This window comes from Amphiura filiformis, chromosome 3, assembly GCF_039555335.1.
Source record: "Amphiura filiformis chromosome 3, Afil_fr2py, whole genome shotgun sequence".
NCBI lineage: Eukaryota > Metazoa > Echinodermata > Ophiuroidea > Amphilepidida > Amphiuridae > Amphiura > Amphiura filiformis.
Window position 1 is genome coordinate 45,068,127 of NC_092630.1, and position 9,339 is coordinate 45,077,465.

Consider the following 9,339-nt stretch of genomic DNA (forward strand, 5'->3'; position numbering starts at 1 on the left):
CACGCTCATTACACCTCCCTTAACGTTTCAAACTAATAATTATAGTTCGCTAAGGCTGCGTTCACATAGAAGTATACTATTCGGGTATACGGTGCACGTTTTGCATGTACATGCGTATAGCTTGAATCGAGCAAGGATAGCTTAAATCGAGCAAGGTTATTTCATAGTACCGGGTCACATAAGAAGGCACTATTCGAAAAGGCCGTACCTGCGTATAGTAGTATAGTGTGAATCGTGCGTGTTCGATTTTAGTGCAGCGTATACCGTCCTAATTTTAAAACTAAACCATAATTTATTTATTTTTAAATAGATGCACTATATAATTCTGCACATTATGACACCTCATTGAATGCAATGTGACCTCAAGAAGTAAACTTACAAGCATTTGATTAGACGAGGAAAATTGGTAAACTGACCTATCATGCCTAGACTCGCTAATCGCTATACGAAATACGCTCATTCGATCAGGCTGAGTTCACATAGTATACTCCTATATGAACTCAGCCTGATCGAATGAGCGTATTTCGTATAGCGAATACCGTATACTGTATACTTCTATGTGAACCATGATGCAGTCATGGTCCATGGCAAAGGCGATTCGACCTTTGTGGCATTAAACCCAGTTAACAGGAAATTAATCCAGTAAATCGATTCAGTAAAGCAAATAAGCTCATGCATTCGATCACTAACGGCAACCAGCTTCGGTCGATTACCCCAGCTGCAGCGTGTGTAAACTCTAATTTGCATAGAGGCTGTACGTGAAATTATTGATTGGCTCCAAACAAAGGATTTGAACCGGTGCACGTAATCATGGCGCAGTGCAGTCCATTCAATCAAATGTTGTCATCAACCTATTTGATCGCAGTGCATTGTTATGTGTGTGAGACGAACTGTCGCGGTTGATTGCAATCAAACAAACGATGTCTTATGTATTACTTTGTTCCGTGATGAAAATCGTGATGTTTTATTAAATCACTCTCGAAAAATGTATTTCTTTTGTAGGCCTATTACTTTGTTTTGTGATGAAAACCGTGATGTTTTATTTCATCACGCTTTAAAACAAACGATTTCTCATGTATTGCTTTGTTTCGTGATGACAATTTTGATGTTTTATTTCATCACTCACGAAAAATTGATTTCTTATGTATTACTTTGTTTCGGGATGAAAATCGTGATGTTTTATTTCATCATCACGCTCTAAAACAAACGATTTCTTATGCATTATATTTGTTTTGTGATGAAAATCGTGACAATAATTATAGTTACATGCATTTCAAGAAAAAAATCTTATTAAAACGGTAGGCCCTATGTTGTTTAGAAAAAATGTAGAAAGTGATGATGATGATGATGTCGATGATGATGATGATGATGATGATGATGATGATGATGATGATGATGATGTCTCCAAAAGTGTCCCGGTTTGTTTTGCTTGCCCTAAATCGTGCGTATCTATTAATAAGGCACTTCAATAATCAATAATCAGTCCCGTGACGGCCTCCACTAACTAGCTACTAACTTGGGTTTATGGGCGCTGATATTTCATGTTCACTGTCACTTATTTATCAGAAAAGTGCGACCCTTTGTCAATCACCTACAGTACCCAATTTCGGCATACTATATAAGAAACTCATCATGATGATTGCCAGAGAATAGTTAAGATGTAGCTTGTACCGTTTTTTGTGGCATCCTTCAGAAGTGAGCGGTCCGATACCAATATTTTCGGTCAAATCTCCATTCAATTAACACGGGGAGTTGGCTAGCTATGCCTTGCCCTCACTCATATTTTACAAAAGTGCGACTATTTCTGAACATCTAACCTAGCTGTAATTTTAGGTCATGTTAGAGAAATATATTTGCTAGAAGTTTGGAGAATAGCTAACATATTGGCTGGTTATTTTTCACACAGTGATGTTAACTAGGCAAGTGCCCATTCTTGCAACGTACATCATTTGTAGGGGTCACGCGTCAATGGTGAGAGCACTGTGTATTGTGTATAGGAAAACGGACAGTAACTGCAGTATGCTCAGCCTAAAGAAAGATTATTCCCAAGCACATCGTACGAGTATATCCGTTTTGATTTCACTTGCGACTGTCAAATTGTCCAACTCAGGGTCTTTTTATCTTTTCAGTTTCCGTAAGTCTTTTGTTCAGATACGAAAACGCAAGGGATTCAGTAAGTTACTGTAATCTGACTTCATTGTTAACTCTGAATAGAGAAGATGTAGTACCAATCAGCTTATTTCAATACAGGTGATTGCTTAGGCTGCGTTCACATAGAAGTATACTATTCGGGTATACGGTGCACGTTTTGCAGGTACACGCGTATAGCTTAAATCGAGCAAGGCAATTTCATAGTACCGGGTCACATAAGGCTACGATCACATAGAAGTATACTATTCGGGTATACGGTGCACGTTTTGCAGGTGTACGCGTATAGCTTAAATCGAGCAAGGTTATTTCATAGTACCGGGTCACATAGGGCACTATTCGAAAGGCCGTATACCTGCGTATAGTATAGTATAGTGGGAATCGTGCGTGTTCGATTTTAGTGCAGCGTATACCGTCCTAATTTTAAAACTAAACCATATGTGGGTAAATTCATATTTTTTAAATAGGTGCACTATCTAATTCTGCACATTATGACACCTCATTGAATGCAATGTGACCTCAAGAAGTAAAGTTACAAGCATTTAATTAGACGAAGAAAATTGGTAAATTGACCTACTCGCTATTCACTATACGAAATACGCTCATTCGATCAGGCTGAGTTCACATAGTATACGCCTATATGAACTCAGCCTGATCGAATGAACGTATTTCGTATAGCGAATACCGTATACCGTATACTTCTATGTGAACTTAGCCTTATGTCAATAAAACCGCGAGAAAAGATTATGTTAACACCGGTGTTTTTAATGGCCTAGCGCCCTCTCTCTTTAACATTGGTTAATTGATCTACATTAATCTCACAAAATGCATGCCAATCCGAATAACAAAATCCACTTTTTTCTGTAAAAACGTTGCAAATAAGCCCTAAAATCACAAAAGGTCCGCTTATGAGCCTGTCGAACCCCAAAGCACTTATGCATGGCCACAGTGTCGCCCTTCCATCAATGTCTATCTCCCTATTTTGTTCCTCCTGCCCCCTCCCCCCCATGATCAGTCTCCCCACTCCCTCCCCAGTCCCTACTCACTCCTCTCGAGTTCTTCTCTTTCTAGTCTTTCAGTCTCTCCCTCTCACTTCTCACTTGTTCAGTCTCAAGTATTTCCCTCCCTCCCTCCCTCCCTCTCTCCCTCTCCATCCCTTCAAGTGCGAAATTTATCAGTATGAACAATGACTGAAAATAAGCTCTGCAAAAATATAAACATTTAAAATAAACCCGAGCCTTGCATATAGACCCAACCAATTATCAGATTAGCTTACCATTGGTACGAATGAATAGAATACATTATCTTTGCTCCAATGCAATTCCTTTGTATTGCATTTCAATATAAAACATGATTACCAACTCACCACTTGTACGCGCCTCATTGGGAGATATTTGACTATTTTAGACGCTCGTTTCATCGCCAATATGAAAAACTTTTGCTTATAACATGGCAATATGGTTAGTATATATTTCAATGCAAGACAATTTTTACGAGGCACTTACGTCTAGGCGTAAGTGCATATACACCAAACACAAGTCAATTGAAGCCGTACAATTTCCCGCGAATTTAGGACCGTAAAATTTAGACTCTTCTTTTGTCTAGATTAGCACCCAACCGCACATCTCGAGGTTTTATGTAAAAATCAATATAACTTACCAAAACGAAAACTGAAATTCACGAGCTTCAAATTTTCAGTAACTAACAAAAGGCTAGAATAAAAGATTGGTCATACCTGGGAGACTACCACTTCAGAATAACAATGACTTACAAAAACTATTACGGATACGGAAACAGAAACTGAAAAGATAAAACGACGGTCAGGACTTCATTTCTAATATAACCAGCAGAAATAATCGATATTTCTATTCTGGCTTGCAAAATTATTCACCCATGCACCCATTAGTACATTCGCGAGTTGATTTTGACAAAATTGGTAGTCGGAATTGAAAAATGGTGCAATCAAAACGGAAATTCTGAAAAAACTATGATAATTATATTGCCATATATGATGCTTTAGAAAGTTGGGAAATATCTTTCATTAGCGAATGTTACTTTGAAAAGCAAACACGTTGATCCAAAAAAAGCTCAAGGGGCAAATTGAAGCCTGTGAAAATCGAAAATCTTACAATAGAAGCCAAAATTTCACACCTAAGTTTAACATCAGGGTTTGAAAAAAATATATAGTACCCAGCATTAGGCTAAAAAAAATGATATGTCTCAAAGCCCATGGCAGTTTCAAAAACGAATGCGGAATGAGGTTTTTTTTAAAGATTTTTTTAAAATAGATTTTTTAAACAAAATTATGAATTAAGATGTCATTTTCTAGTGTTCAAAAGTACACAATATGAAATTGTGGTTGATTTACACAATTGTTTAATCATATATGTTAATACCATGATTTCATGATTTTAATGCAAAAAACGAAAAAATAAAAAATGACTTTGCCGTTTCAGCTGACATGGACGCGCTACGAAAAACGAACGCGCGCGTGGGCTTTGAGACATAACATTTTTTTAGCCTTATGGGTTTTCCCCACATTTACCGAAGAAATGAAAATTATTGCTTTTCATTTGACCGAGAAAAATACTTATGAAGTGAAATGGTGTAACTAAAATTTTTGCTAATTTCAACACCGAATTCGATCGTTTCCAGTGCCTAATTAAGGGATGGTGCAATAATTATGTGTACTACATAATTATAGGGAGGGGGGGGCAAAGATTTATTGTCAGGCCAAAAGGAGGAGGGCGGGGGGCAAGTATTGGCATGTCGAAAAGGGGGTTCAAGCGATTTTTGGCAGGTCGAAAGGGGGGAGCAAGCGATTTTTGGCACAGATATTTTTGGCACCGTTTCTATATTACGCCCTAAAAAGGTGTACAAAAACATTAGGAACACGTTCAAATTCTGGTTCCCCCAAATCTTACAGACTGTGTGTAAGGGGGGCAAAAGATTTTTGGCACGTCAAAGGGGGGTTTGGCACGTCAGAAAGGCGGGGGTGGGCAAAGATTTTTTGGCACCACTTTGAGAATTCACCACCCTGGGGTTACACATAACTATTGCACAGCCCCTAAGTGATTGAGTGGGTCTTGTATAACAATAGCCATCGGCTGACTTCCATTCAAAGTGGGAATTTAAGAGCGGGTCAAAACCTGATAGAAATTCACTGTTGACCCGTATTATTGGAAGTAAATACAGCCATTAACACTCCAGTTCTATTGTTTGCACTGTGAAAAGAATGACTCAGTTCAGTGCAATAAAATACGAGCCGTAAATAAACATATTCCTTAAGATAAGAAAGTTATTTTCATGCAAACAAGTTACTAGTATTATGAATATCGAATCAAGAAGCAACAATTATTTGTGTATTAAACCCAAAACAGTTACAAAAGAAGTACAATTTTAGCTAGATAAGATTAGAAAGATTCGAGCCAGGTATACCAACTTGGTGTGGGGAACAAAAACAAAGACAAGATAAAAACTAATGCAGTATGTAAACCAGAATGGTGTACATGCACTGTTACGTCTGCATTAGAAAAAATCCAAAACCACATGGCCTATCCACATGCTCTGAAGTTAATTTTAATCATGTGTGGACCTTTTGCATATTTTACTTTTTCTCTGTTTGTCTACCCCACCCACTCTTTTTCTGTATGCATGCTACACTTTAATATTTGAGTACTTCCTCGACTTTATTGTTTTATTCAGCATTTTTTAACTTAAACAAAAAACAAAATTAAATTTTTTAATTTTTAATTTTTATTTTTTAACACATGTATTTTGTAGGCTTACAATACTTGGGTTGTAATATGCATATTACTCTTCTCTCTTTTAGATTGAGTGATATTTGTCCACTTATCTCTCTCTATTCATTCTCTTCCTCTTCTATTGACTGCGACCCCTCTTAACATTTACTTCCTGTCAATTAGGACAATACCCTATTGTCCTGTGGTGTTGCTCATTTACATAATTATATTGCTTTCCAGTTTCTCATTGTAGTGAACCGTCTTTCATAGAGGTAAGACGTGGTTATTTGCTCTGAGCTTTGTTTGCTACTGAGTTCTATTTGAACTTGCCTTCAGTTTTTGACTTGAATTTTATTTAATTTTTTTTTTAAACTACAGTTACAGTTACAGTATGTAGTTTTCGTTGTTTGCTTTTATATTTTGTTGTCTGTCCCTGAAGAAGAGCAGTTTATCTGCTCGAAACGTCGGTTGTATTTTTGTTAACTTTGTCTACCATCCCTGTGGTTTTGGATTTTTTCTAATGCAGACGTAACAGTGCATGTACACCATTCTGGTTTACATACTGCATTAGTTTTTATCTTGTCTTTGTTCCCCACACCAAGTTGGTATACCTGGCTCGAATCTTTCTGTTATTATATATTCTAGGTATCCTCTTGTATCATCCTTTGATCCTTGGTGTGTTTTGTACCTTGTCCGTTGGAGGCACCATTACCTACTTTGTAGATAAGATTACCTAATGTGGAATTAGAAAAAAAGCATACAATGAGCATACAATAAAAATAGGCCGTGAGCCTATTAAAATAGTCTATGACAGAATTCGCAATGCAAATCAAATTTTCAACTTTATGCGAGGACCGATCTTTTCAAAAACAGTGCAATTCCATACTTCATCAATTTATTGAATAACTAAGTTCCCTTAACTGTTTTGCATATTCTGACTGTTTTATATTGTAAACCACTTGTAATTTGGCCTGAGGGTACGATTTGTGTGTAATTAAAATATACTATATACTATACTATACTATACTATACTATACTATACTATACTATACTATACTATACTATACTATACTATACTATACTATACTATAGCTATTATACTAATACAGGTGTCCCGTTTACAGTCTCGATACCATTTTGAACTGTCATATCTTTCATTAGGATTGGCCGAGGGGAAATCAAAGTACATATTTGGAAAGGGTAATTATTTGGATACCAAACATGATACATTTGCCTTCGTTAATAAGACATGACCAATGAACTTTGAACAATACACCTAACTAAAATGTGACATGTCAATACTGGTAACCAAAAATGTGCGTTTCTCGTTGAGAATTATGAAACCGATATTTAGACTTCGCTCTTCACCTTCATTTCTAGTAAAATTTCGATGAAAAATCTTATTTTCTTTTGTTATCAGGTTATGATATGGTTGATGATAATAGATTTAAATCATTTCTTCATTGAATGTCCATACTATCAATGGTTATACAGTCAAATAGTAGTTTCAACCCTTGCCCGATCACACTGATGATGAAGCACCAAGATCAAAATGTGACAATTATTGAAGAGATTCATCAGGAATACATATTCAGATTTCAAAGTTTTTCTTAGCAAAATTCCAATAAAAAACTCACGTTTTCCAGACAATTTCGGCAATCCAGTATGTTGTCTTTATCAATGGTGTATATGCCAATCGATCCTTTGGTGGATGGTATAACGTCATCGGAAGGTGATGACGCCCTCTGAATCAATTGGTCATAAACGTGACTCAGTTGGTAGGCCCCTCGTCGCCGTTCATTAGGTTCATGGAACACTTAGAACAGATAGCGTTAGTAACAGCTAAATTGTAAACCGAGACTATTCAAGAGATATGTACATGATATTTTAGAGATTGTCAAGAAAGACTCAGAGAAACAACTCACTGAGCATCTCATCAAGTGGATGAAACGGGTAATCTCAAGTTCACGTATGAAATGGAGGAAAGCGGGTCTATACCATTTCTGGACACCCTTATAGTGCGTAAGCCAGACGGCAGTGTCAAACTCCTGGTTTACATAAAAGCGACGCACACAGATCAGTATCTGAACTTCAATTCCGCCCACCCATTACATCAACAACTAAGGATTGTGAGGACTTTATTGGACAGAAAAGACAAAATTGTAACTGAACAGGAGGTCAAGAAAATAGAGGAAGACCACATAAGAAAAGCGCTTAACACACGTGACTACCCTAACTGGTCGATTGATACGGTTAAAAAAGAAAAACAGCAACCCAAGAAAAAGACCACCAATAAGACTCCTGAGATCAAAACTAGGGCCAATGTTACCCTCCCCTAGTTGAGGGGACCACAGAGCGTGTTCAACGAATCTTACGCACCTACAACATCGCGTCGTCAGTGAAACCTCACACTAGTTTAAGACGGCTTTTGGTCCATCCTAAGGACAAGGTTGCTACGGACGACAAAACTGGCGTCATATATGAAATTCCTTGCCACAATTGCCAAAAAACTTATGTAGGCGAAACGGGCCGCCGTTTCGGTACTCGTAAAAAAAAGAGCACAGAGTTGAATCCGAAAAAATGATGGCTCAAAGAGCGACACGTAAGGACTCTCAGTCGATTGAAATGAAATCATCAATTGCCGAACACGCTAGCAAAGAAAATCATATCATAAATTGGGACAATCCAAAAATCCTTGTCATGGACGACACCAGAAACACCAGATGGATAGGGAGTCGGATTATGAGAAATCGCAGCCAAGTATGAAAGAGAACCTAATGAACGGCGACGAGGGGGCCTACCAACTGAGTAACGTTTATGACCAATTGATTCAGAGGGCATCATCACCTTCAGCTGACGTCATACCATCCACCAAAGGATCGATTTTCCCTTCATTGATCTTAGTTCGAATAGCATCGCCAACCTCATGTTCATTTTGATATGTAATTAAAGCCCCATCGATGTGGGACGTCACATTTTGTTTACTTCAACATAACATAACACAAAGGCGGATAGCCGATAATATACTTAGCACAATCATGGCAATATGATATTATTAAAAACCTCGGTCGAGGTTTTCCAAAGTTTAAAAAAAACCGGTTAGTTAATGAAATAACGGTTAGTTAATGAAAAACAAGAAGTGAAATTTAGCAACGCGACGAGGTTTATTTGCTCGTAACAGTGTTCTATTGTATCCGCTATTGTATCCGCTATTGTATCCGCTATTGTATCTGCTATTGTATTATATTCATAAAAACTTCATACTGCAAGAATCGCGGCAATCCCTGATATTGCTGGTGTCTACCGCCGGCGTTTCGCATTTATTAACATTCAAAATGATCCGATACTCTTACATTTATAGACTTATTCGTGCTTTTTATATAATATTCAGAAATTGCAATTATGAAAACTACAAACTTTGAATTCTATAGAATCTATAGATACCCAA